We start from the raw sequence: 25,855 nt of genomic DNA, 5'->3' as shown, positions 1-25,855 counted from the left end.
TTGTGTATTAATCAGGATTCAGCATAGGAAGAGGAAACACACTGGTATTTTAACAGGCAGAATTTCAGATAAAGAATGAACCGTTTACTGAAAAGGCCGAAGGGGGACCTGAGGTATCCGAGCAGCAGTGGGCTGCACAGAGCGAGCACAGCCCTTTAGGGATGGGGCATGCAGGGAGATTATCAGAACTGAGAAGCCTGGAGGGCCCTGCAGAGCTCCTGCTGGGGGTGTCATCTCTGAGAGCAGCCAATGAAGCTGGTTCCCAGAGTGTGGGACAAAAAAAACCTTGCAAACTGGAAGCAACTGCTGCTTTTGGGGCCAAGGGCTGCTGCCAGGGGAAGAAGTGTTGCTACAGTGACAATGTCAGGGACAGGAGGCAAATCGGAAGGGGCAAAGCCGTCCCCCTCCCCCAGCTCCCAGTCTCCTTAGGAGCAATCAGATCCGGCCACACTGGGCCAGCAGTCCTTCAGGGCCACAGTTGGTGGCCACGGAGTGGCCACTGCACCCTTTATACTGGGCATGCACAGGGGCCATCATGAAATTTACAAAGAACTCATCATGTACAGGCGCTGGGCCACCAGACAGGACACTGGCCAGGTGTCCTGGCTCCTCACCAGCTCTGCATGCCTTCTAGCTCCGCACTAATCCCTGCAGTCTAACCATCCAGCCCACATTACTTATTTATATTGCCCGCATGGCCCCTGCAGACGCCAGAGTCTTGAGACCCCCGGCCGAAAGGAGACCAGGTAAGGGTTTGCATTGTACGTGAACTCCTTCATGCACTCAGTATACATCAGGTTCTAAGAAGACACGTGTCTTGTCCATTGCATTGTTCCCCCTACAAACTCCCAAATTGAATGGATGAACCACTTCCTTGGTTTGGGGGGCAGATGCGCACATGAGGCACTGCCCAGGTAATGTCTACATGGGATCGACAGACAAGCAGATAATCTTTTCAAGGTGGGTGCACTTCTGATGGGGTTAGCCCAGGGAGCTCCAGGAATATGGGGTAGGGGAGATGGTATGTACTGGAGGTGACATGGGAGGGGAGGGACAATAGTGAAGGCTTCCCACAGGAGGACAGGGAGGCTGAGAGACCAGGAAGGGCACACAGGCCTGTGAGCATGACAGCGTTCCAATCTGCCAGCATTTCTGGGCAATAGATGTGTTCCTGAGTGTCCGTCCAACTCATCTTGACTTCTGCTCCTGAGACCAGACTGCCCACAGGGAAAAGTCCAGTGTTCTCAGCCCACTGCTCCCAGGCCACATGGACTTTCAGACCTCACCATTCATTACCTCCTCTTGCCACCCAACACGGGCAAAAAAAACCAAGTCTGTTCAAAAGTGTGTGGAGTGTGGTCATGGATTAGAGCTGGACCATGAACATGAACTCAGGGTTAGTCTGATATAGCTATAAAAGAAAACCTATGGAAATATGTGTACATATGTGTATATGTAAGGGTTAGTATATACACGTATATCTCATTGCTCTTTCAACTGAGAAGGCCTGGAACAATGACACCCCAGTAGCAATGAGCATATGTAGCACCAATATCTTGGTTTCTAAAATCATTCTCCAATGAAACAAACCAGAGCTCCCAGGAGAAATGGACCAATTGTAAGTTTGGGGCAGATAATACACAAGATGTATTACCTGGAGCATATATAGTGCCAGAATGTAAGAAAATGCTAAAAAAAAAAAAATTTTAAAAACACACGACAGAGGTATATCAAAAGATCAAAAGGACATAGGAGACAATTGAAATTGCTCTCAATTGCCAAAGCTAGAAAAATTTGAGCAATAAAATAAATAGGTCATATTGAATTATAATCCAAATTATGTAACAAATATTCATGAGTTCATACTGATATAAATAAGTGGGTAAGAGAGAAATCTCACATGGATAAAAATTCCAAATAGTACATGTAGATTCTCCAGTCCAGGGGAACATAACCCACTCCCTTAAGTGTGGGTTATATATGGTGACATCCTTCCAAGCATAAGGAAGGGGGATGGGGGCAGGGAAAGTGCCTTTAGAGTGGAGAAATCTGGCAAACAGTACTGCAGCCAGGCAATCAAGGTTAACACTGCGATCGGTCATGTTGAGAATAAAGAGCCAGATATAATGTGATGAAAACAGCCCTTTGCCTCTGTGTTCTTCCTCCCCAAACCCATCATCCAGTGTAATGAGAAAAACGTCAGACAAATGCCAATAGGGGGTATTCTACAAAATACTAGATCAGTGCTCCTCAAGACTGTCCAGGTCATCAAAAACAAGGAACATCTGAGAATCTGTCACAGCCTAGAGGAACCTAACGACTGAAGGTCCTGTAGTGTGCTGGATGGGGTCTTGGAACAGAAAAGGGTATCAGATAAAAACTAAGGAAACCTAAAAACATATAAACTATAATTAACAATAATTTATCACTATTGGTCACTGATTATAACAAATGTGCCGCACTGATTTAAGATGCTAGTAGTAGGGAAACCTAGATGGGAGGTATATGGGACCATTCTAAAGTAGGTTCACAATTTTTCAGTAAAATCTAAAGCTGTTCTAAAAGTAAAGTTTGTGTTTAAAAAGTGTGTGGAGGATGTGTGTAGCAGAGTGGAAGTGTAGGGGGTACAGGTAAACAATGATGACATCTGGAACCGTTTCTCTAATCTCTGTTCCTCCTGATGACTATTTTATCCTGTCCCCAATAAACTCAAACATTTGAGTAGCCTGAAAAAGAAACTGGCATAAACATGAAATGTGTAAGCTGGGAGGAACTGTGGCAGCCATCCAGTCCCCTGCTTTCAATTATAGTTGGGGAAAATCAGGTTCAAAGACCCGAAGCAAATGGCTAATGAATGTGTCAGCCCAACACCCATTGGCCAAGCATCTTAGGTGTGTGTCTTCGAGGATTCACAGACAATAATGTCATTTGGCCCTCAGAACGGCCTGCTCTGCACAGGAAGGATCCCAGGCTCAGAAGTGCCAAGAGCCTTCCTCCCAGTGCAGGGCTGGCAAGTAGCAAAAGCAGAGACCTGGGCTCAGGTCCCCTTCCAGGTGCCCCGTGCAGCACCCCTCCCCCCCCCACTCCCCCAGGCCAGTCACTTTCCCAGTTCCCCCCTCCCATTCCAGCCAGGGCAGGGCTGATACCAGGGGAAAAGCTAGCTCAGGGAGAATGGCACTTAAGCTGGGGTTTCTTTTTTCTTCTATTTTCATGAAACTTTTCTTTAACCCAACATTTTTAAAGGTCCCCCATCTGATTTCTCACGGGCATGAAGCCAGCATACCTCTGCTCTGTGACGGCAGAAAAATGCACAAAGGAATCTCTGCTTTATTCCAGGCACCCACACAGCGGCACAGCGCACATGCTCAGTCACGGAATAGAGGGAGAAAGGATGAGAAGGAGCTTGACAAACTGTAAAGTCCTAAGGAGACAGCAGTGCTTACGTTTTGCCCAAAGCAGGCTGAGGAGCCCTTGAGGTTCTTTCTGAATCATTTCTGCCTGCCAGGCCCAACCCAGGGTCCTAAAGTCCAGCCCACCCGAGAAGGCCTTCCCCCCCAACCACACCCGCGAGCCTGCCAAGTAGCCGAAATCGGGGTGAGAGCGAGAACAAGGCCCAGAGCCTTCCCTCAAGACATGTCCAATCCAGGGCAGTCAGCTGCCGCTTCTGAAGACAGGATGAAACCCACTGGGAGGTAACAGAAGCTGAAGGTTCCAAAGTCCAAGCTTTACTCTAATGTTAACTATGAGAACGATCACCCATAATAGCCTTGGTGCTGTCATCAAGTGGCCAGCTGCTAGACAAGTGGGACAGAAAGAAACCCGGAAAAGCTTTTGTTTTCAGGGGTGGCCACGGCTCCCTGCCTCCGCATGAGCTCATGGCAGGCACCGCGAGGAAGCTTGGTGTCCGCTGGTGTGACAGATCGTATCAGAAGAAACAAAATTAGGCACAATTTCCTCCAAGACACGTATCCCTCCTCTGCATTTGCTCTCATGTTTAGACATTAATTGAACTGCCTTCACTACTAAAAATAAACTCCCAGTCAAACGCAATGAGCCAAAAACCTCAATATGAAACCACAAGAAACAGCAATAACAAAATGAGCCAATACCAGAGGTGTATTAAAAAGGCATCTGTTTCAGTGTAGAGTTCCGAGTGGGCCAGAGTTTTTTCTGTATCATGGTCACTGAATATAGGAAGCAACCTTTACACATGTACCTGTAGCTAAAGACCAGCGCTGGCTCCTGTCCACAGCAGGCAGGAGCCGCTGGATGCCCGCCAGATGCCCGCCAGATGCCTGCTGGATGCTTCTGACCAAGGCCCAGAGGGGGTCAGCTTGGGAGTATCACACAGGAGCCAAGAGACGCTTCCACGGGAGGGCTCGAACGAGCAAGGTGGGGATCAAAGGGAAGACGACCCTGTGTGCATGTCCAAGGAGGGGCCTGGGTGACAGAGTAACTCTGAAAAGGACGGGAGCCAGACGGGTAAGCAGGTGGAAGAGTGCAGACTGGTCGGTTTTGCAACTGAGAAAAGAGCTCGGAAAGCAGTAAAGCACTTGCCCAGGGTCATGGGGGAGTGGGAGGAGGGGTGGGGTAGAAGCCAGGTTACTGGCACCTCTGTTCCATGGCAGGAAGAGTGAAATGGCCCAGGCTCACGCATGGGAAAGGTACAAGTGCCCTCCTATTGGCATGAAGCCCAGGTGGGCCGGTTTCTAGACAGGGATGATGCAGACGGACAGGACCCCAGTGGGAGAGCAAGGTCCTCAGAACAAAGAGAAAATGGGCCCAGCACAAGCGCTCGGTCCTGTATCAGAGCCCCATCACCGACTGGCCCTGCCCCGGACACCCCCTCACCGACCAGCCCTGCCCCAGACACCCCATCACCAACCAGCCCTGAACACCCCCATCACCGACCAGCCCTGCCCCGGACACCCCCATCACCGACCAGCCCTGCCCCGGACACCCCCATCACCAACCAGCCCTGACCAAGATACCCCATCACCAACCAGCCCTGATCCGGACACCCCCATCATTGACCAGCCCTGCCCCAGACACCCCCATAACACAGCAACTCGGCCCCGGAGACCCCCATCACAGAGCAGCCCTGCCTCGGCCGTGTTCAGGACTGTGCACCTCTGAACCCGGCACCCACCCCTGCTCGGCCTGCTCCCAGCAGCTGAATTCTAGGGAAATTCCTCTCCCTTCACCCCAGACAGACCTGCCAAGCCTCTTCCATTCACAGATCACAGGCCACCCCGCTCACTTTTGCGGCCATGGCATCGAGAGACAACTCTTCCAGCTTCCAGCTCCTCCGCCCCAGTGACTGGAGTCCCATCTGCCTTTACCGCCTCCCCCCGGAGCAGCTTGCCCCAGCCCTCCAGGTGCTGCCGGGAGTGGTGATCACAGAACAGGCTGCTGCAGGTCTGGTCCACTCCTGCTCCCAAAGCTGAGTGCGAGCTTCAGGAGCGTGGGCTCCCGAGACAGACTCTAGGACGGGCTAGTGCCTGGGCCTGTGCGCAGGGAGTCCTGCGGGTGTCCTCGCAGCGGGAGAGCTGTCACACAGGCAGCGGGAGGCTGATGAAACGCAAGCGAGTGGGAACAGGCCTGAGGCGCGGCGCTCCGCGGCGGAGAGGCTTCTTCACCGCAAGCCCGCTCAGCTCCCAGCGGGCCTTACTCACGCGCGTCTCTCGAGGGTCTGAAGAGGCAGCACCCTCTTTGGGGAGCCTCCCCAAGGGACAAGGGCCCTCTCTGGTGAGTGTGGAGTGTCCTGGGTGAAGGAAGGACGGGGCCTCGTCCTCTCCCTCCCCGTTGTCCCGAGGGTGCTGAACACAAGGAGCTTGGAAAACTTTCTGACCCACGAAGCACAGCAACGCGATGCCCTGGCCCCGCCCTGCGCCTCCCCCGGCTGTCCTCTCACCGCTCCACGGCTCACCCGCCTGCCCGTCCTCGCGTCGCTCTCGAAGCTGTGGTGGGGCTCGCTCTCCTTCCCACCACCTTATTTATGCTCGTCAACGTTTCCTTTAAAGCAGGGCAGCTGAAGGGCGCACCGCGTCACTGGGGCGCACTGGCTCGTCACAAGGACGCGTCGTGACATCACTAGGGCTCACAGTCACTTCACAAGGAAAAGATTTCTGGATATTGGCTGCACAGTAATATGAATGTACTTAACACCACTGAACTGTACACTTAAAAGTGTTATGACAGCTCTTCCTGTTTCTCCTCATGGTGCAGGATGAAGGCGAAACGGAGAACCCCCCGTGCAGGGACTTCACATCTGCAAGCTCTGCCTCCACACCTGGGTGGGGGAGAGGATAGGCAGACTGACCCAGGCAGCCAAGGTCCTGGAGCAGCTCACAGGCCAGACCCCCTGCGTTCTCCAAAGCCAGATACCCCGTCAGATCCTTTGGCATCAGGAGAAATGAAAAGATTGCCCTCCACGGCACAGTTCATGGGCCAAGGCAGAAGAAGTCTTGGAGAAAGGTCTAAAGGAGTGAGAGTAGGAATTACATAAAAATAACTTCTCAGATACTGGCAACTTTGGTTTTGGGATCCAGAGACACACTGATCTGGGGATCAGATGTGACCCAAGCACTGGTATCTACGGCCTTCTAAGTGGTGCTGGATAGGCCAGGTTTCAGCACTGCAGACAAGAAATGCAGAACAGGCTGCGCTGGGGCCAAACACAGAATCAGCAAAGAGGAGGCCATGCGCTAGTTCCAGCAGAAGTATGGTGGGATCATCCTTCCTGGCAAATAAATTCCTGTTTCTATCCAAAAGGCCAATAAAATATTTTCAGTGAAATGTAAAAAAAAAAAAAAAAAATTACAATTGACCTCATTCGTTGCTCTAAATCTTTAAAAACATTCTTCTTTTGGTTCTCTCTGTAGCTCTCTCTTCCCCTCTCTATTGCCTCCTTTTCAACACCTCACCCATTTGTTCTTACAACATGCACAATGGGAGGCCCGACCCTGGGGTGCCAGGACCTGTGAGGCAGTCCTTGCTGGAACCAGCTCGCCAGCGGCTGGGGATGCGGGCAGGGGAGGGGAAAGCACCCACGTGAAGTAGTGGAGGTGGGCCAGCATCGCGGCTGCAGCCGGACGGGGGAGTCACCAGCTCTGTTCTGGGCGAGGGTCCGCTCGTCACCCTCAAGGTGATTCACAAGTTTCCCAAAGCAGATCTGGCAGCAGGTGAGAGGCAGAGAGAACAGCAGACCAAGGACTTCAAAAGAGCCTGCTGCATGGAAAGATCTCTAAAACGTATAATGAATTTTTTTAAAAACTAAAAAAACAAACAAAACAAAAACCTCGTTTTGGAGCCTTTCTTCCCCCCTGCTGCCTGGCATGCTAAGCTCTTTATCTCCACTGTCCCCACGACACCCTCCTGAGCTGGCGCTAGTACAGTACCTATTTTTAAAATGAGGAAACCGAGGCTTGGAGACGCTGAGTGACTGGGCCAAGGGGAGGCAAGAAGCAAAACCAGGAGAAGCTGGGTCTGCCAGGAGTCCTGTGTTCACTTCACACCCTTCATCCCAGGGACGGAGGAACTGATCACCTTCTAGATGGTCTCGAAGGCATTTGGACCTAATCACTAACCCCCACCACACCTTCCTGCCCACTCCTCGGTATGGTCCCCACATGTCACAGCAGGACAGCTAGAGCACCCTCCTCCACCAGGAAGAAAGGGGTGGGGCGCCACCTCGGACATGGTGGCAGGGACAGGAGAGTCCCTGAGGCACATGGTCCAGGCGACCCAAGAGCCAGGCCTGTGTGTCAGGAGGAGGTGACAGAAAGCCGACTTCCCAGCACTGTGGAGTGGCACTCCAGGCCGAGGAGTCAAGAACCACACAACTCACGTTGTGATGCAAGACATCACCAACTCCAAAAGCCATCCTTGGTCCCGTAAGTCTCAAGAGGAGAATTCCCTTACCTCCATTCTCCAAATCTCAAGATACTGCAGCTGCTGTTCAGGGAAGGCCTATGCTCAGGTCCCTCTGGAGTGTTGAATGGATAGGTGTGTTCTCAGATCAAAGGCACCTAAATCCCAGGCATAACAGGATTCTGCAAATATATAAGAAAAGGGCAAGGAATAATTAGTATCAATGCCCACATGAGATATTTCACTCATTTAAAAATTAAGTACCGCCCGGCCAGGTGTGGCTCAGCGGTTGAGCATCAACCCAGGATCCAGGAGATGGCGGTTCGATTCCCGGTCAGGGCACATGCCTGGGTTGCAGGCTTGATCCCTGGTCGGGGGCGTGCAGGAGGCAGCCGGTCAATGACTCTCTCATCACTGATGTTTCTCTCTCTCTCTCTCCCCCTCTCCCTTCCTCTCTCTGAAACCAATATATATTTTTTAAAATAAATAAATAAATAACAAGTATCTATTTACTATGTGCTAAATGAGAAGCAGCGGAGAGCAGACATTTATTGAGCAACTATGAGGTGTCAAGTACAGTGATATTTAAATACATGAAGCCATTTAATCCTATGAGATGGGTTTTGATGGCTCCATATGTCGGAAATCGAGTGAGAGGCCAGGCCAGCACTGAGTCAGGTCTCCTGACTCCCAAGCCCTCACCCATCCATCCTGTTCCCCTTCTCCACTAAAGCTTGCGTTCATCTGATTCCGGGAATTCTGGCTAGAGGGGAATCAGAAACATACCTAATGGCATTCTGCAGACAGTGGGGATTATGTAAACCCTGGAAGCTGTATCACATTAACTTTGTTGTAACCTTATCTGGGCTCCACAGTCATCTGGTAACATGCGATCAATGGACATCATGAATTACTCAGGGAACAAAGAAATATGTAGCCTCACCAAGGCTTCTTATCCTAACTGATAATCAAAACAGCTACATGAAGTGGCCAAAAGGGGAGAGACAGGGTCGGGAATGGGGTGAGGGGGCCCCCCTGGTCCTACCAGCTCTGGGAGGACCATCTAAGATACCCTGGAGCAGGACCAAATGCTCAGCAAGTGAGCTCAGACAGGGTCCTTCTCCTTCAAGGGATGGTGTGGCACCCTCAGAAAACCACACAATTGCATCCAATGGAGTGACCCTTCCAGACCTCTGTCCTGCCCCCCAAACTCCATAGCACCTTGAATTCCAAATCCTCAAGAAGATGGGACTCAGTAAACACAGACTCAGAATAAAGATTGACAGGTTCTGAAGGGGAATTTGCTCTCAATTCTGGAAACAGCCAGAGAAATGTCCTTGCCTCAAGGACAGAGGCCAGGTGGCCTGAATTCCCCGTCATCAATTCCCTCTCTCTTCCAGAAAAATTTGGCCATCATTTGCTCCTCTGCAGCCCTCTGGTTGTCACATTCCTCCCTTGGATGTGTTAGTGTCACGGGGGACCTACGACACCTCCCCCCTTCAAGCCTTGGTTCTTTCCATCCATTGCTCAGAGTACCAGTTCCCAGCAGGAGACACGGATTCCCCCTCACTGAGAGAAATCCCCCGGGCTGACAGTGTGCTCAGGAAGAGGCCCTCCTCAGCACATCCACGCTCCCACGTGGGCAGGCTCCCACACTCCTCAGGTATTTTGCCCCAAAAGAAAAGGCGCTTTTTCCTTATTGTCCAAATACATTGGCTTCATTACCCCAAAAAGCAGCAGCCCAGCTTCCCAGCTGACCACAGGCTCTTTGTCAAGCTGCCTGGGTTGGCATCTCAGTTCTACTGAACTGGGGCCTAAGCAAGCTACTCTCTGAGCCTCAGTTTCTCATCAAGGTTTGTTCTTAAAGTAAGAACTTTTGCAGAGCTGAGCGAGTGGCCTGGCAAAGGGCGAACACGCACACCACTCAAGCAAGTGTGGGGCCTTACTTCTAAGTCTCCTCCCAATACGGAGGGAAAAGGTCTCCCCTCTCCTATCTCCCCACAGTCAGCATCGTGGCTCAGTACCCGGGGTGCAGGGAGCAAGCAAAGCCAATGAGAATGGAGCTAAAGCCTGGGCTTGAGCCCAAGGGCCTCAGCTCCAGGCCTGGCATGACGCTCCCTTCTCAGTTTATGCACCTGCAAGGTGGAGCCGACTGTAACCCTCACCATCTCCCAGGCATGCCGCACGAGATCCTGTGTGCAAGGTGTGTTCTAGAAACTGTAAGGACTAGAGAAATGTAATGAACTCTAACAACAGCACTCCGTGCAGGACACTTTGCTGAGGGATATCCTCCCGGAATCTCACTGAGCACCCACAGTGACCCCAGGAGGGCAGGTCAAAGTACAACCCTCATGCCCATTTTACAGATGTGGAAACGAAAGTTCAGAGAGGCTGAGGAGGCTGCCTGACATCAACAAATATGTAGCTGAATCGTTGGTTTACAAGCCCACCCCCTCCTCCTCGTAAGGGGGGCAGCAACAACCCAGAAAGTCAACTCGTGCCGAAAAGGAACCTCCTTCCAAGGCAGCCAAATTGATTAATGTTTTTAATTAATGTTTTAAACCACGGAGCAATGTTCCGTGGTAATTAGGGAACTAGAATTTCTATGTTCCTCCCAGGAGCGGGCCCACCACAGGCTCGCTGCCAGAGCAGGGGGAGGTGGTCCAGGGCCGGCCAAGGTGGTCAGAGTGGAAAGGTCGCAGCCCCACCTCAATGCACCGAGCCTGGCAGGCAGCAGGGTCACTTCCCACACATAGAGACAAGTCAGGGAAAAAGGAGACTGGCCCAGCACAGTGACAGGACTAGCTGGGCCACTGATCCTCAGGATCCATCCAGCCCAGCAGGAGAGGGAGCAGGGTAGGGGCAGACACAGCACATATCCAGGCCTGAGCCTGAGGGTGCGGAGGCCGCTGCTCCCTGGCCATCCTGTCCCAAGGACAGGATGTCACCTGCTCTGTGGTTGACAGACATACCCTGCACTTGCATCTGAACCAGGGAACCACGGGCTTTCTCAGACCAGTAATATCTTTTCTCCAATGAGAAGGTGAGGCGCAGGGTGTGACACACAGGTCTGACTCATTAGTCACCAGCGCTGCTGCGAGCAAGTCTGCCTCATCCCCAGGGCAGCGCCTTAAATGCCACCTGAACACTGCCTAAGCAAGGGCGCCCATCGGCACTGCCAGCAGCTAGGACCAGCCACTTCACGGGCAGGAGCCCCGGGCTGCTCAGCAGAAGAGACTGAGCCAGCCATCAAATGAACGACTGCGCAGGGACTCTTGGCCTGGAAATCATCACAATGCCATCTGTTTGCCACAGAGACCACGGAGGTGGACAGAGGCACCTACAGAAGCAGAGAGCAGGCTGGTCCCCTCTCCTGATAAGGAAGACCCTGAGAGCAGCCCTGGCCTTGGGACGTGCTCACTCCCCCTAGAGAGGGCTTCAGAAAAGAACATAAACACCGGAGGGTCGGCAAAGCCTGGCTCACGTGCTGCCCCGACTATGAGGCCCAGCAGGCCTAAGTGCACAAGCCACATGTGCCGACTAAGGACACAAGCTGCCCGGGGCAGAGCTAGGCCCATCAGTTAGCAGCTGTGCAGCCTGGACAGTTTACTGTACCTCTCTGATCCCCATCTGTACATCAGGGCTGCTCAGAGCAGTCACTTTCAAGAATGGGGTGAAGGTGCACTGTTGTGCATGCAAAATGCTTAGCACAATGCCTAGATCACAGAGAGTGCTTGATTAATATGTGTTATTCTCAGGGTCTCACTGCTATCATTACTCCTACTGTGGGGCAGGCAGGTTAGATAATCCTGGGTCTGAATCCCAGCTCTGCCATTTCCTGAGAATGCGACCACAGACCAATTGCTTGACCTCCTTTTGCCTCAGTTTGCTCATGTACAAGATGTGGGTGTGACCACCAGCCATACTGGACCACCCAGGATTACAGGACACATAGTAAAACAAGTAGTACAACATGCACTTTCCATACAGAGAACCCATCCCAAAGTGAGGGACGTTCCACAGAGCAACAGGCCCGGACTCTTCAAAAATGTCACAGTCAGGAACAGCTGAGGAACTGTTCCAGGATAGGGAGACATGGCCACTGAGGGCAACGGTGAACTGGAATCAGGAAAATCCAAGAGGCAATTTCTAGGACAACTGGTGAAACTGTGTGTGGCCAGTGGATTAGATAATACAGTTGTAGCAATGCTCGGTTCCCTGAGCTTGAATATATTTAGGGATAAAAGGGCATGTCTGCAACTTACTCTGAAATGGTTCCCAAAAAATGGCATGTGCGTGTGTGCACATGTTTACAATTGTGTGCGAGTATGTGTACATGTGTGTGCCTATGTGTGTTGTGTGTGCGTGTGTTAAGTGTATGCACGTGTGTTATGTGTGTGTGTGAAGGGGGTCAGGTGGCAGTGAGTTAACATCTGAAGAATCTGAGTGCACAGCAGTTCTTTGTACTATCTTTGTAATTGTTTCTGCCAGTTTGAAACCCTATCCAGATACCAGATGACCCCGAGCTGAGGAGCGGGACAGGAGTAACAGACCTAAAGGGCTGAGTATCCACCACCCACACACGCCAAAACACAAGCCTTTCCTCGCAAAAGCCATGCTTCCTTATGCAAAATGTGTGATTTATTGTGTAGACAACTACAAAGGATAAAACTGAAATTTAATTTGAACCACCACCCCTCCCGCCAAGAAAAAGATAGACAAACGGATGGCTCCCTCTATTCTGCACCCCAGAGCCAGGCGTGGAGGGCCCGCACCCTTGCCAGCCATCAAGCAGCACACCAGGGAGGCCCGTGGAGGAGGGCAGGGGCTGCAGAATGAAGGCAGCCACAGCGGGCTTTCCCGCGTGCCAGGCAGCGTTGGGAGAGCTGCCCACACCCATCGCCAGGCACCTGATCCTCCCAAGAATCCTTAAGGTAGATGCTGTTGTTATTCCCATTTCACGCTGCAGGAAACTGAGGCTAGAGGGAGGCGCTTGCCTGGCTTTTCATCTACAAGGTGGGTGATCTGGAATTCGATCACAGGGATTCCCACAGGCAAAAGGGAGGCAGGCGCCTTGAGCCCACAAAGCAGCCCTTCCCCTGGTGCTGGGGCCCCAAGCCCAGTAATGCTGAGGTCTCAATGCAGCAGGAAGCTGCAGGATGCTGAGACCCCGGCTCCCTGCCATGTCCCCCCACCAGTGCCAGCCCAGCACTGTCCACGGAAGCTGCTCAACACTGTTTACAGGTGAACTCACAGACATGTATCTTCTTTTCCAAGGAGTTCAACAGAAAGTATTTGGGGGACCCAACAAACGGAAGACATCGGTGTCTTTGGGGTGGAGATACAGAGGTCTGGGGATGGACAGTGTCACCCATCACACTGGAGGGTGTTGGATGTGATACTACGAGTGGCCAAAGCAGCTGTTACAGCGATGCAGGAAAACCGCCTAACCTACAGGCGTGCCTCATTCTCCTGTGCTTCGCACATACTGTGTGTCTCCACACTCAAGGTCAGTCCCTCCACCAGCAAAAAGAAGGCTCAGATGATAGTTTTTAGCAATAAGGCATTTTTAATTAAGGTATGCACATTGTTTTTTAAGACATAATGCTATTGCACACTTAATAGACCACTGTAGAGAGTAAACATAACTTTTCTATGCACAGGGGGAACCCAAAAATCTATATGATTGCTTTACTGTGATTCTTGCTTTGTCACAGTGGCCTGGAGCTGAACAGGCACTGTCTCTGCGATGTGCCTGTAATCCTACCTAATGCAGCTCTCCAACACCAATGTGTGCAGGAACTGTGTGTGCTCTCATCCCCACGACAACACAGGAGGCTGGTGGGCACTCTTACCATCCCCATTGCACAGCTCAAGAAACGAAGGCACGAGACGGTTAAGAAAGTGCCCATGCTCTCTGCAGAGGGCAGAAGTCTAGCTCCAGAAGCTCAGCTCCTAAACCCCACACTTCCCCCGGGAGGGAGAGTGAGGACCCACCACTGTCCCATGAAGCAAGGATCTGGAGTCAGAGATTCCTGGGCTCGCAGCCAAGCTCCTCCTAAAAGCTGCACGCATGAATTAGACAGCATTCAGCGGCAGCAGCTGTGCGTGCACTGAAGGAGTACCACATATGAACATGCTCTGTAAACTGTGAAGTGCGCTGCAAATCCATCGAAACAGAGGGTGCAGTGGCCGCTGGGGGAGGAGGGTGGCTCCTGGAGAGGCCCCCCTACCAGGCGGCTTCCCCTGAAGCATGGAAGCCTTTCACTGACACCTCAAACTTTCCTTTCTGTAGCTGCACTTACATTCAACTTTCCCTCACAAACATCCTCCCACCTCCCCTTCTACCCCGGGGGTGTTACAGTATTAAACCAACCCCAAAAACCCCTCTTCCTGCCAGTACAAGTCCTGTCACTTAGAACATCAAAGCCACTGCTTTCGGTAAAAGCTTCTTGCATCTAAAAACAAACTCGCCACATGCCAGTCTGTGCAGCACCATGTGGTGACCCCAGGGGAGGTGAGTGGGCCGGGTGAAGCAGTGACCTATACGGACAAACACTCTGCAGGGAGTCAAACACCGGGCCCCTCTGTCCAAGTCCAGATCACAGGATGACCTTACAATTCCCTTCCCCACTCCACTCGGGCTTCATGCAAAGGAGGGGGGTGAGACCGGGGATCTAGAAATCTCAGATTCCATCTCCTCTCTGCTCTGTCTCTACTTCCTGAGCTGCAATGACAGTTTATTACATATGGGGGGAAACACCAAGTGGTTGCTTAGACCCTGGGCTGTAGTTTTTGGTGACTCAGAGAGGAGAAAACGTATATTTTTCACTCAGCTCAAAAGAGTGGTGTCTCCATTCTCCAATTACTTAAATGATGTAACGTCACTGGGCCAATGGGACGCTGGGGAAGTTCCAGGCTACTGGGAGTTCAAACGTCAGTGAACATAAGTGAAGCAGGGAATTTCCCATGGCGGACAGGTGCACCAACAGGTGGGCTGGATGGAGATTCCCCACCCCAAGAAAAACATCCCTTACCCATTCACTCTCCATCTCAGTAAGTCGTCGTCCAGGGAGCCAAGGAAGCACCATGTCCAACACTGGCTCAGGGTCAACCACCCAGGAAGTCACACCTCCAGAATGAAGTTACCTCTTCCAGGAAGCCAATGTTGAACCACCACCCACCCCAGACCTCCCTAGTGATAGAAGCTCAAAAAAAATCATTGCTAAAATAGGAAATATTTGCTGAATGAATTAATCATGCTGTTTCCATAAAGCTTAGGTAATTCGTCCTTCAAAATAGGGGGTGCCTACTGTACGCTAGGTGCTAGGGATAAAATGGTGACCAAAGCCGACATCCAGCCAGCCGTCATCCAGGGCAGTGGCTGACAGTGCCAGCGGATGGCAGATGATGACCTTCAAGATAATCGCCTTGCTCAAGAGAACGCATCCTTCCAGGGGAGCTTACATACAATGATGGACCAACCCTCGTCTCAGTTGTGGACAATTCTGAAGGGCTCCAGGGCTCCCATGGGGTTGCCTAAGGCCTTTGTTGAGACATGGTCACAGCTCGACTTTTCCCTCTGCCCAGTCCTGATTTCTTCCTCTCAGTTTCAGAGACATTGATCCCAAAGGCATCCATCAATAAACATCCTGCCCACTAATCTAAATCTCAGCATCTGCTTCCCAGGGACCCAATCTGCATCAAGAAGGTTCTCAGGAGCGACGTTCAGGCCCGGTGCCACCAGGATGAAGGACCCAGGACCTAGGCGGCAAACAGACCATTTCTAGATGGGAACAACTTCCTCAGAGCAATCTCCTGACAATGAGGCCATCAGAAGTGGTAGGGATGGGTGACAATTCAAAAAGCAACCACTAGGCCAGGACTCCCAATGACAGGTCAGAGGCACAAGTCACAGGGAGGCAGTAATGCTCAGAATTTCAGCAGATGGGCTCTGCTGCTGAGCACCCTGGGCTGGATTGGAGGCTCCACCACTTCCTTCCTGCGTGACCTGGGTTAGGTAAAGCTATCTCCCTGAGAGCCTGGAGGAGCTGAGCAGCACCTAAGCAAAGCACCGGACACACAGCTAGTGCTCATAAGCGATGCTGGTGTTGTTTAATCATATGTCCCAGGTCTAAGGCTACCCATGGATACCCTTTCCCACTGCTCAACAGTCTCCTGTGAGGCCGCCCCGGGCACTCGATGGAGTTGGGGTGGGGGCAATGGGAGGCCCATAACCTCATTTTAACCCAAATAGCTCTCTTTGAACAGTTATCTGTATGAGGCCTGCACATAGATTTCAGTTATGCCCAAGGGGTTTGAGGGCTTTGAGAAAGTAAGATAACGTCAAACGTTTGTGCTCTAATTATAAGAAAAAAATGAAGCCTCCAGAAACCAAGGGGCTCATCTCACACAGTGGGTCATCGGGGCGCGGAAGATGCAGAGAGACCCTAGTTCACACAGAGGCCATCAGTTCCAAGGCTGCAGTCGCTGGGTACCTACTCTGCGGTCTAATGCTCAAAGGCATGAGTCTCCCACCCTGTGAGCATGCAGGAGATGACCCTAGTTCCTCGGCACCCCAAGTGGAAGTCCACAAGTCCTTGCCTTCAAAGCTTGGTTCAAAGAACAAAAAGGATGTCAAGTGGAGAAGCAATCTAGGCATGACCCCCTCCACTTCCCAGCGAGGGACAGTCTACCCTGGACAACTTCCCAGAGCTGGGCTGGGGCTGAATGAGGGGCCGTCGAGGCATGAAAGGGATTCAGTCCACAAACATCAGGAACAAGAGAGGTAAGGAACTAAGGAGGAGAAACCAGTCCCTTCCTTGTCATGAAATCTCAGCTCCCGGATACTCTGACAGGTCTTGTCCAAAGTTACACATGGGTCTCCATCTGCCCATAGTATAGACCCATCTAAGCGGTTAGTTGACTTCTCACTGGGTAGAGAGGATAGAAGAAGAATGAGACTTCTCACAAGTGAAAATACTCTCAAGTGATCACAGGTCAACTGTCAACTCAAGAATCAGCAAAAAGGAAGGAAACCCTAACATCATAGCACAGATCAATCCTACAGAAATCGCTTGTAACAGCCAGTCACCTCCAGCCTCCTCAGTGCCAGGCACTGGTGGGCTTTCTGTGTGATCACTAATCCTGAAAGACAGCTATACTGTCCCCAAGTGACAGATGGGTAAAATGAGGCTCAGCGAGTCCCCAAGACACAGCCAGATTTGAGTGCCCGCTGTGCGCAGCGTCCAGTGTGAATACAAGAAGACCTGCACAGCAAAGGCCTTTGCCCATGTCCCTCCTGTTTCCCCCACACATGCACTCTTCTATTTCTAAGGGTATCAGCGTGACTGAGGTAAATTTTACTCAATAAGCAAGACATAGATTGTCCAGAATGGGGGGGTGGAGGGAGGGTGGAAGCAACATCACTGCCACCATCAGAAAGTCCATACAGGGGAATCCTGTTCCAGACAAGGATGGGAAGACTGACCTCCCAAGATTTCTTTTAATGTAAGATTCTGTAAGTCTAAAGCGAAATTCCAATTATCCCCCCTGAGCTGAAATGAAGACGTTTCTACATATCCTAAGGTGTTAGCCTCAGTCTTCCTTAGGGACAGGCTCTTTATATCCATCCTGGCCTCTCCCCATTAGCCTCCGCCTTCCCGGGGAGGAAGGTTCCAGCTGGAGAGCTGGGTGAGGACTCCAAGGCCAGCGACGACAGACAGCCGAGTTAACCAGGGCCTCCTGACTACACAGGATGTGGTGAGTCGAAGCAAAGAGAAAATCAGAGAAAGCTATCTAGAAACGCAAACAGCACCACCAGTAAATAAATTTAACAGGAACCTACAGGGACTTTTTTTCTGTTTTATAGCTAGGAAACCCAAAAATAGTTGAAAGAGTTACATCTCAAAGCTTTCTGAAGAAAAAGCCTGCCGTGTTCAGAAGACAAGTCTAGGGAGACCAACTGTTCTTGAGTCTGAAGTCACGAAGCTATAAGGGCAGCGCAGACTCACGTGACGGTGTGAGCAAGGGCCGCCCGTGTCTCAGCCCGGCCCCGCCTCGGACCCGGCGCCAGTGTGCCCACAGCATTTCACACACGCGCTCGATCTGGAAGCTCGCTCGTTTTAGTGAAGGCTGGCTCAACCTGCAGGGATCCTCATGGGAAGCAAGGAACCCAGCTGGAGCCAAAGCCAGCCTTCCCAAAGAGAGTCTGCAAACAAGCAGATGAAAAAGAAAACTTGTCCTCATTAAGGATAAAAAATATAAATTTAACAAAGTCATTTGCATCTACTGAATTATAATTTCTTAAGGTAGTAATACACGGTTTTGATGAGGCTGTAGTGAAACCGGTATATCCCCACGTAGATGGTGGCACCATAAACAACAGTATTTGAAAATAATGTGGCAATATGGGTCAAGAGTCATAAAACTGTGCCTTTTGACTCAATAATTCATCTGCTGAGAATGTTTCCAAAGGATTTCCCAAGAAGAGAAGAGTAATATGCACAAAGATGTCCTCAGTACCCATAAGAATTACAGCAAGTTACAACTAAAGTTTCAACCACAGAGAATTGGCTTAGAATATGATTGATTGATCTGATGAACCATTACACACTCTGAAAAATGATCATTAATAAGGTGTTTTAACAAAATGGGAAAAAAACTTAAGATATAATGTCAGATAAAAAATTACAAAATATCCCCTACACCTATGCCCAAATCAGAAAACAATCTGATTGGTTGGGGGAGGAATTATTTATTTCATTTTCTCATCCATTTCCGTTCTGTGTTTGTAATAAATGGCAACAATCTTGATGATGATGGTGATGATGATGATGATGATGATGACTTTCTATGGGTAAAACTTCAATAGTGTATGGGGGGGCGGAACTCTGGGGTACTAGAAACAGAACTCAATGTGAGAAATGATCAAAAACTCTAGAGGCACTTGAAGATCATGGCAAAGAAAAGTGATCTCTGATCAGAGAATGGAAACTGCAGTCACCCCACGGGGTCATGTATTAGTGACGTCAGTCTTCCAGGCCCCACGGTGCATCCGGCGGTATCTGATCAGCTCAGCTGTGTGACTGAGACTCAGCCTTCCCGCCACACCCACAGTGCTCACACAGGAACGCAAAAACCCGGATCTGTGTATATTTAAATGCCCACCCTCCTAAAACACAAAACTCTGCTGAGAGGCCTAGAAATAATTTAAATACTGAATTTCCTAAACTACGACTTTTTCAAAAAGGCACCTTGGTCAGTTTCTACACGTGGCGCTCGGGGTCATGTGGAACTTTCATTTTCTCTGGGGGGACCCAGATGGGATTTCCAGTGAGGACAAAAATCCCAACACACAGCTGTCCCCACTGACGGCCCAGGGAGGGCCAGTCAAGTCAGGGGTCAGGTCAACACTTTGGAACCACATGTGACCTGAGTCTAGTCCGGACTCCAACTCTACCGGCCCTATAGCTTTGGGAATGATATTTCACCCCTGTGGCCTCAATTTTTGCATCCATAAAATGGGTGCATTACCAACACTTCCTCGTAGGGGTGTGGTGGGGATTAAGAGAAATGTGTACACTCAGCATAGCGTCTGGCACTGTGTGCGCTCACTAACTGGTGTCCCCATGACTTTCATTCTTAGTCTCCTTGTCTGACCGGCATGTTCCCTGGGTCTTTCTGTAGCACCTGCAGTCGGTGAGGACAGGGTACACATACAAATGTCCCAATGAAGCTCAACCCACTGGGTCCCGTTAGGATCACCTGGCTGTTTCAAGAAGCACAAGCAGGGACATCCTGTCCCTCCCAGCACAATTTTATCAGGTTCTCTGGGGGTAGAGCCCTGGCATTGTTATTTTTTAAAGTTGGTCCCACTGTGCCACTGCCTGGGGCACATCTAAGCCAGGCAAGAGCAACCAGTCATTTCTCCTCCAAGCCCCCAAGCCCAACAGAGTGCGAGGCTGCGGTCTTTCTTCATTTACTTATGCCATAGTTCAATATCTCCTCCTGGAAGTCAAGTTCTCCCTGAGTGACTGGCAAAAGGAGAGGTGTTTCCCCCCACTGGCTGCCCTCCTGCTCAGCCCAGTGGTTTCCTGCAAAGCAGTAAAGCAGGCCAGCTGGAACAACCTGCCCCCCAGAGGCCACTGGGAAGCACCTGACCAACATGGGCAGTCTCACTGACACATCAAGGGTGAAACAAGTCCCTGGGACCTTCCCTGCCCCACCCCGACCTTCTGCCCACCTATGAAGTGCAGAGAATCACACCTGTGAGCCTGAGCCCCTGCAGACCCTCCTCATCTGTGAAATGGGTACAACTTCCCCTGCAGGGCTGCTGGGGGCTGAGATGCCATGTGTCCAGTGTTCCCCATTCCCCCTCCCCCCAAAAAAGTTCTCAACCAATGTGGCCAGCGCTGTGCTTGGTATGAAGTTCCAGGAAGAGAGACATGGGGGACCACTCTTCCTGGATGAAACATTAACCCTCCACTCCCGGCACAGGAGCTTCTAGGCCTTGCTGAATTTATAAACATATAATTGTAGGCTCTAAAGGGAGTCTGGGAACACCAGCACTGCAGGACAGAATGGAATTCCCTTCTATGTTGCTCTCTTAGGGCTGCTGTTACAAATTACCATGAACTTGGTGGCTTAAAACAACAGAAATCTATTTGCTCACAGTTCTGGAGGCTGGAAGTCCAAAGTCAAGGTGGCAGCAGAGCCACACTCTCTCGGAGGCTCTACGGAAGGATCCTTGCTCGCCTCTCTCCTAGCTCCTGGTTTGCTGGCAATCCTTGGTGTTCACATGGCCTTCTTGTGTGTGTGTGTGTGTGTGTCCCTTCTCTTATAAAAACACCATTCATTGGACTGAATGCCTGCCCTACTCCAGGATGACCATGTCGCTCGCTCGATGACATCTGCAAAGACCCCATTTCCAAATAAGGTCACACTCACATTATGGGATTAGGATTTGAGCATACCTTTTGGGGGTAAACAATTCCACTCTGGGTGTCTGCATGACCTTCCACATGGTTCTGACAGATCCAGAACTTGTCCCCGGCTGCCACTTGGAAAACCCTGTGCAATGTGTGTGTGGAGGACAGCCAGGCAGCCCCCCACACACATTTCTCAAGCTCCCCTCTCCTGTGCACAACTGCTGGCTGGGCACAAACAGAGAAGGATGACACAGAGAAGGGACAGGCTCCCCAAGGTCACAGGAGTCCAGGGCCTTCAACCCCAGAGCCCTCGCAGGGAAGCACCCAAGCACACCACAGGCACCGACAAATGTGAGTTGTGGTAAACTGAGCAGGCAGATGTGTCCAGTCCATAATGAGGCCCATGTGTGTGCTCAGGCATTTCTCAATGACTTGCTGTGTGACCCTGGGCAAGTTACAGAACTCCTGGTAGTGAGGTCATTCCCTTAACTAGGTGCATAAACCTGAGATTAAAAGGAATCTTGAAGTGTTCAGCATACTTTTCCTTTCCCTCTTTAAGGCAAGAGAAGGACTGACCAAGTCAGCTGTCCCTTCCTTAGGGGGTGTCTCAAAGGAGGCTGGGAAAACATGGTGTAAGCTCGCCCCAAAGTGGCCTTGCTCTCAGTGGAGCCATGGAGCACGCTCTGGACACGGCTGGATCGAGCCTTTTATCGGGGCTGGACAGGGGCATGTACGACCCTGTGGTTCTGTCCAGAACATGCATCTGACGCAGAACATCCCACCTTCTCAGGGCAGCTCCAACCCCAGCCACTGTCATTTACCTTCCTTCTCACCAACACTGATATTGCAAGCCTACGGTGTGCACTATACTGGGGTCTGGGGGATGCGGTGTGCACTATACTGGGGTCTGGGGGATGCGGTGAGAGGGGAGCACACAAAGGCCTAGCCTTCATGGCACTAATCCCAGCATCCTCTCCTCTCTCCACCCCTTCTCCAAGCCCCCATCTCCACTGGGGAGTCGATCCCCCTTCTTCCAGTTCATTCCTGACCTTCTCCCAGGTCTGCTTTTCTATTCAAAGAAAGGCCCTGCCCTCCTTCTGACCTCTCCCTTTGTCACAGTAGCCAGACACCCATTCCTGAAAAAGCATAAAGCCTGCACTCAGCCTGCGGCAATGTCCCAGGAGCCACAGAAACACTCATTCCCCGAGGAGCTGTCAGGTATCCCACCCTACAATTAGTCCTCCAGAGCAGGCATCAGCCCACTGGGGGGATTCGCTCTGGGCGTGAGCAGCCTGGGGCTCAGGGCCCACTCAACCAGCCAGCATGCCTGCCATGGCTCAGGGACCTGTACTGGAAGGAAAGCATCTGAGCATGTCCCAGGAAGAGAAAGAAAGAAGACACACTCTCGTGTCCCCACCAGCAGGCTCTCCTTGCTGTGAGCCTGAAAGAGACAAGTGGTTTCCACAAAAGTCCTTCCTACACCCCACTATGGCCTGAACTTGACTCTCACGTTCCACCTGAACGGGAGCCAGAGCCCGGGAAGGCAGGATGAGCAGGGACTGTCCAGAGCTCCACCTGGAAGGGCTCAGCATCACCAACCAGCGCTTAACCGGCAGCACTGAGCTCAGAACCAGGAAACCTTTTAGAAGCACATACTGAGAAGCCAAAGCAGCCAGGAGGCCCCCAGAGTGCCAGGCCTGGGCTGTCCAGTGGGGTAGTTACCAGCCACGTGTGGCTATTTAAATTTTAGAAAATGAAAATGAATTCACATTAAAACTGCAGTTCCTCAATCACCCCATTTCGAGTGCTCACCAGCCACCTGTGGGTAGGGGTGACAGCATCGTCCTGGGCAGGTACAGGACACTCCATCTCCACAGGAAGCTCTATGCTGCGCCAGGGGTTTCTCTGGCGGTAGGAGGTGGGACAGGATCCGCCCCACCACTTCTATGCCCCAATGTACGCCCAGCGTCCCAGAGGTATGGTGGGAAATATCCACAGGGAGAGAGGGGCCATTGCTCAGAAATGACCAAATGAACAGCAGGCTAAAGACCTAAGACTTGAGGCCCAAATGCAGCTCTGCCACCCACCCGGTGTGTGACCACAAGCACTTCATGTCACCTGTGAGTGCCTCCACTTTTTCAGCCATTTGATGGTGGTGGAAACGCACTCCCTGCCTCCTTCGGCACCTTTAGGACTATTCAGTGACTCCAAAACCTAAGTAAACCCAACACCATAAAGTGGTAATATTAAAAACAAAACTACAGTTACAGTTTGCATTCTCCAAGATGCTATTATTATCCTGCTTTTCTCATTATGAAAACGCCAGCTATACCGAGCCACCAGAATTTAATGGGCCTCTCAGTAATGAAATTTAATTTAATACAAACCAAGCAAGCTACCCTCTCGGCACGCCTGCAAAACCCCTAGAACTGGAATTGCAATTAGTCTATTTATTGTGACATTCTCTTTGGCTGGTTTTCCATCCCTGACTCTGCAGTAACACCAGGGTGATCCTTCCAAAATGCAAATCCAGTAACTTCGTAGCTCCCTCCTCCCTTAAGGAGGCATCACAGAGAAGACACAATGCAAGTTCTTTAGAGCCTCAAGCACAGATACCCAAGGCGACCCTGCACAGCCTGCTCATCCCCTGCTCCATGCCCAGCACCAGACGCAGCTGACCCTTCCTGGCCCCAAGCACAGCTCCTTTGGGTCTGCAGCTCCTCCCTGCCTTATCCACCTGAGCAATGCCTTCCAATTTGGGCTCAAAACCCAGAGCAGGCATCATGAATTTTGGGAAGTACTCCCACTTCACATCCACAGGAGCCTAACCCCACCCTTCTTGGTGACCCCTGTGCAAGCTTCCGATGGCACTGTCTGCCCCACCAGTGGGGTCCTCGAGGCCCCTTGCCTAGCTCCGGGCCTGGCACAGTGGAGGCCTCCCCTTGGGGCTCTCCAGTGAAATGAACAGAGCTGAAAGTGCCAGATCCTGGGTTTGGGGCAGAGTCGTGGAGACAGCTCAAAAGGGGCCAAAGGCAGCCAGGAATCACCTTCTGCAAAGGACCCTAACTGAATGAGTGCTGTGCCTGAGGCACTGGGGGGAGGGAAGAGGGACAAGCACAGGCTCCAGGAACCCTGCCTGGGTGGCCACCAGTGGGGTGCACAGAACTGCACCTTCAGCAGCCTGCCCCTGACTTTGCCAGGAAGATGCCACCTTCCCAGGTGATAAATATGCTTATTACTCCCAACTTTCTACACAGTGCAGGCACCTTTAGGGGTTTAAGTGGTAGCACACACACGCCCCCAAAAAAGCTATATCCCCTGAAATCTCTGAATATGACCTCATTTGGAAAAAGGGTCTTTACAGATACAGTTAAGGATCTTGAAATGGGATCATCCTGGATTAGGGTGGGCTCTAAATCTAACAGTTGTTCTTGTAAGAGAAGGGGACAGACACAGAAAGCCACATGAAGACAGAGGCAGAGATCTGAGTGATGCAGCCACAAGCCAAAGAATGCCTGCGGCCACCAGAAGCTAAAGGAAGCAAAGAAGGATTCTCCCCCAGAGGGAATACAACCTTGCTCACACCCTGATTTCACATTCTGGCCTCCAGACTGTGACAAGATACATTCGTGTGGCTTCAAGCCATCTAGGTTACAGTTATTGTTACGGCAGCCACAGAAAACTAATACAGGACCTTTGCCTCCAGCATTGGGAAATAAGCCAGGTGCCAACTCAAGATGAGGTCTGAAGCCCGGTGTGGCCGAGCGCCTCCCAAGGACCTCAGTCACCCGTTTCTGGTCCCAGTGGTGCCTTGGTTGTCGGCTGCAAGCTGAGAATGAGACTGGCACATAAAAGGCATAACCAATAAATATCTCTGAACAAATAAACTAGCAGCCTCATGCTCTGACATCAAGGAGCAGGCTCACCATGCTGGAAAAGGCACCCAAGTCTGGGAAGGGTAACTGGGAGAAAAGCACTCCTAGAAGCTGCTGCTCACCTAGGACCTGACATGGGTACACCCTTCCTCATCCCATCTGCCTGTCCCACAGCCGCCCCCCACAAATCCCCCCCACACTGTTCCTCGCACATGCTCCTCCAAAGACTCTGGTCAGGTGTCCCCTCCACTGGCCCTGAGCTCCCCACTGGTCACCCAGCCCTACATAAGAGCTGCTGAGAGAATAAATAATGCCAGAACTGGAAAGAGAGAGACTCTGAAGATACTTTTAATCCAGCTGCTCACTCCACATACGTGCAAACTGAGGGTCAGAGGAGCAGAATGAACTGTCAGGACCAACCCCAAGGCATCCAGACCAAAACTTCACTGTCACCAGACTCTGCGTCCGGCCCAACATGAATTCTTGCTAGATCAGTTTCCTCCCCAAACAGATCTTTCCCTGATGCATCCCAGTGTCTAAAATTGCATAGGGCACACAGTAGGTGCACGTTCTATATTTGTTGAATGAATGTTTGTTAAATGAATCCGGAATTCAGAGGAAGAATACTCAAAGTCATTCATAATATTGTAAATACTGCTTGAAAGGGGGCTGCCTTCTGAGTAGAAAAATAAAATTTTCTCTAAGGGCACTGATTCCCTCTTGGTTTGTACTTTGGAGAGCTTCTCTCCCATATTTTTCCTACAAGAAGGAAGGAAGGGGTGAGAGGAGCAGGAATTGAATGCTTTCCACTAACAACCATCCTACAGAGAGCAGCATTCATTCGCTCACCAAACAGTTACCAGGTCTTAGTAGGTCCAGACCCTGAGAAAGGTATAAGAGACCCAGAGAAGGCAAAGCTGGTGGCTGCCTGCAAGGCTGAAGGGACAGCAGGTGAGCAGGCAGTTAACCTGGTTACCGCTCCCTCTTCCCTTCTGCCTCTGACCAAGAACAATCCTGACCGCCTCTTCTCTGGCCTAACTCCTTCCTCCCCTAACCATCCAGAGTCCACACTGGAGGGTCCTCTGTGTGCTTATGACAACCTGTGTCCCCAACACAGCACTCGGACCCTCTGCTGTGATTACCCAATTCTCATCTAAATCTCCTCTCCCAGGAGACCAA

The 25,855-nt window shown here is 51.2% G+C and overlaps 1 long non-coding RNA gene and 1 pseudogene across 7 annotated transcripts in view; one reads left to right on the top strand and one right to left on the bottom strand.

The window, feature by feature from the left end:
- Positions 1-25,855, bottom strand: part of LOC308547039 — a 302,009-nt gene that overhangs the window by 171,930 nt on the left and 104,224 nt on the right. For all 6 annotated transcript variants that reach the window (XR_013997430.1, XR_013997431.1, XR_013997432.1 and 3 more), the window contains exon 3: positions 7,924-8,054. This is a non-coding gene — a long non-coding RNA (uncharacterized lncRNA). The remainder of the gene's footprint in view (positions 1-7,923; positions 8,055-25,855) is intronic.
- LOC308546909 (large ribosomal subunit protein uL5 pseudogene) lies at positions 6,220-6,771 on the top strand (annotated as a pseudogene). The gene has a single exon. The product of its transcript is annotated as a large ribosomal subunit protein uL5 pseudogene (transcript).

The sequence above is a fragment of the Miniopterus schreibersii genome (assembly GCF_964146895.1).
Source record: "Miniopterus schreibersii genome assembly, chromosome: 17".
Classification (NCBI taxonomy): domain Eukaryota; kingdom Metazoa; phylum Chordata; class Mammalia; order Chiroptera; family Miniopteridae; genus Miniopterus; species Miniopterus schreibersii.
The sequence above is the reverse complement of the archived record's forward strand: the minus strand, read 5'-3'. Positions and strand labels throughout refer to the sequence as shown.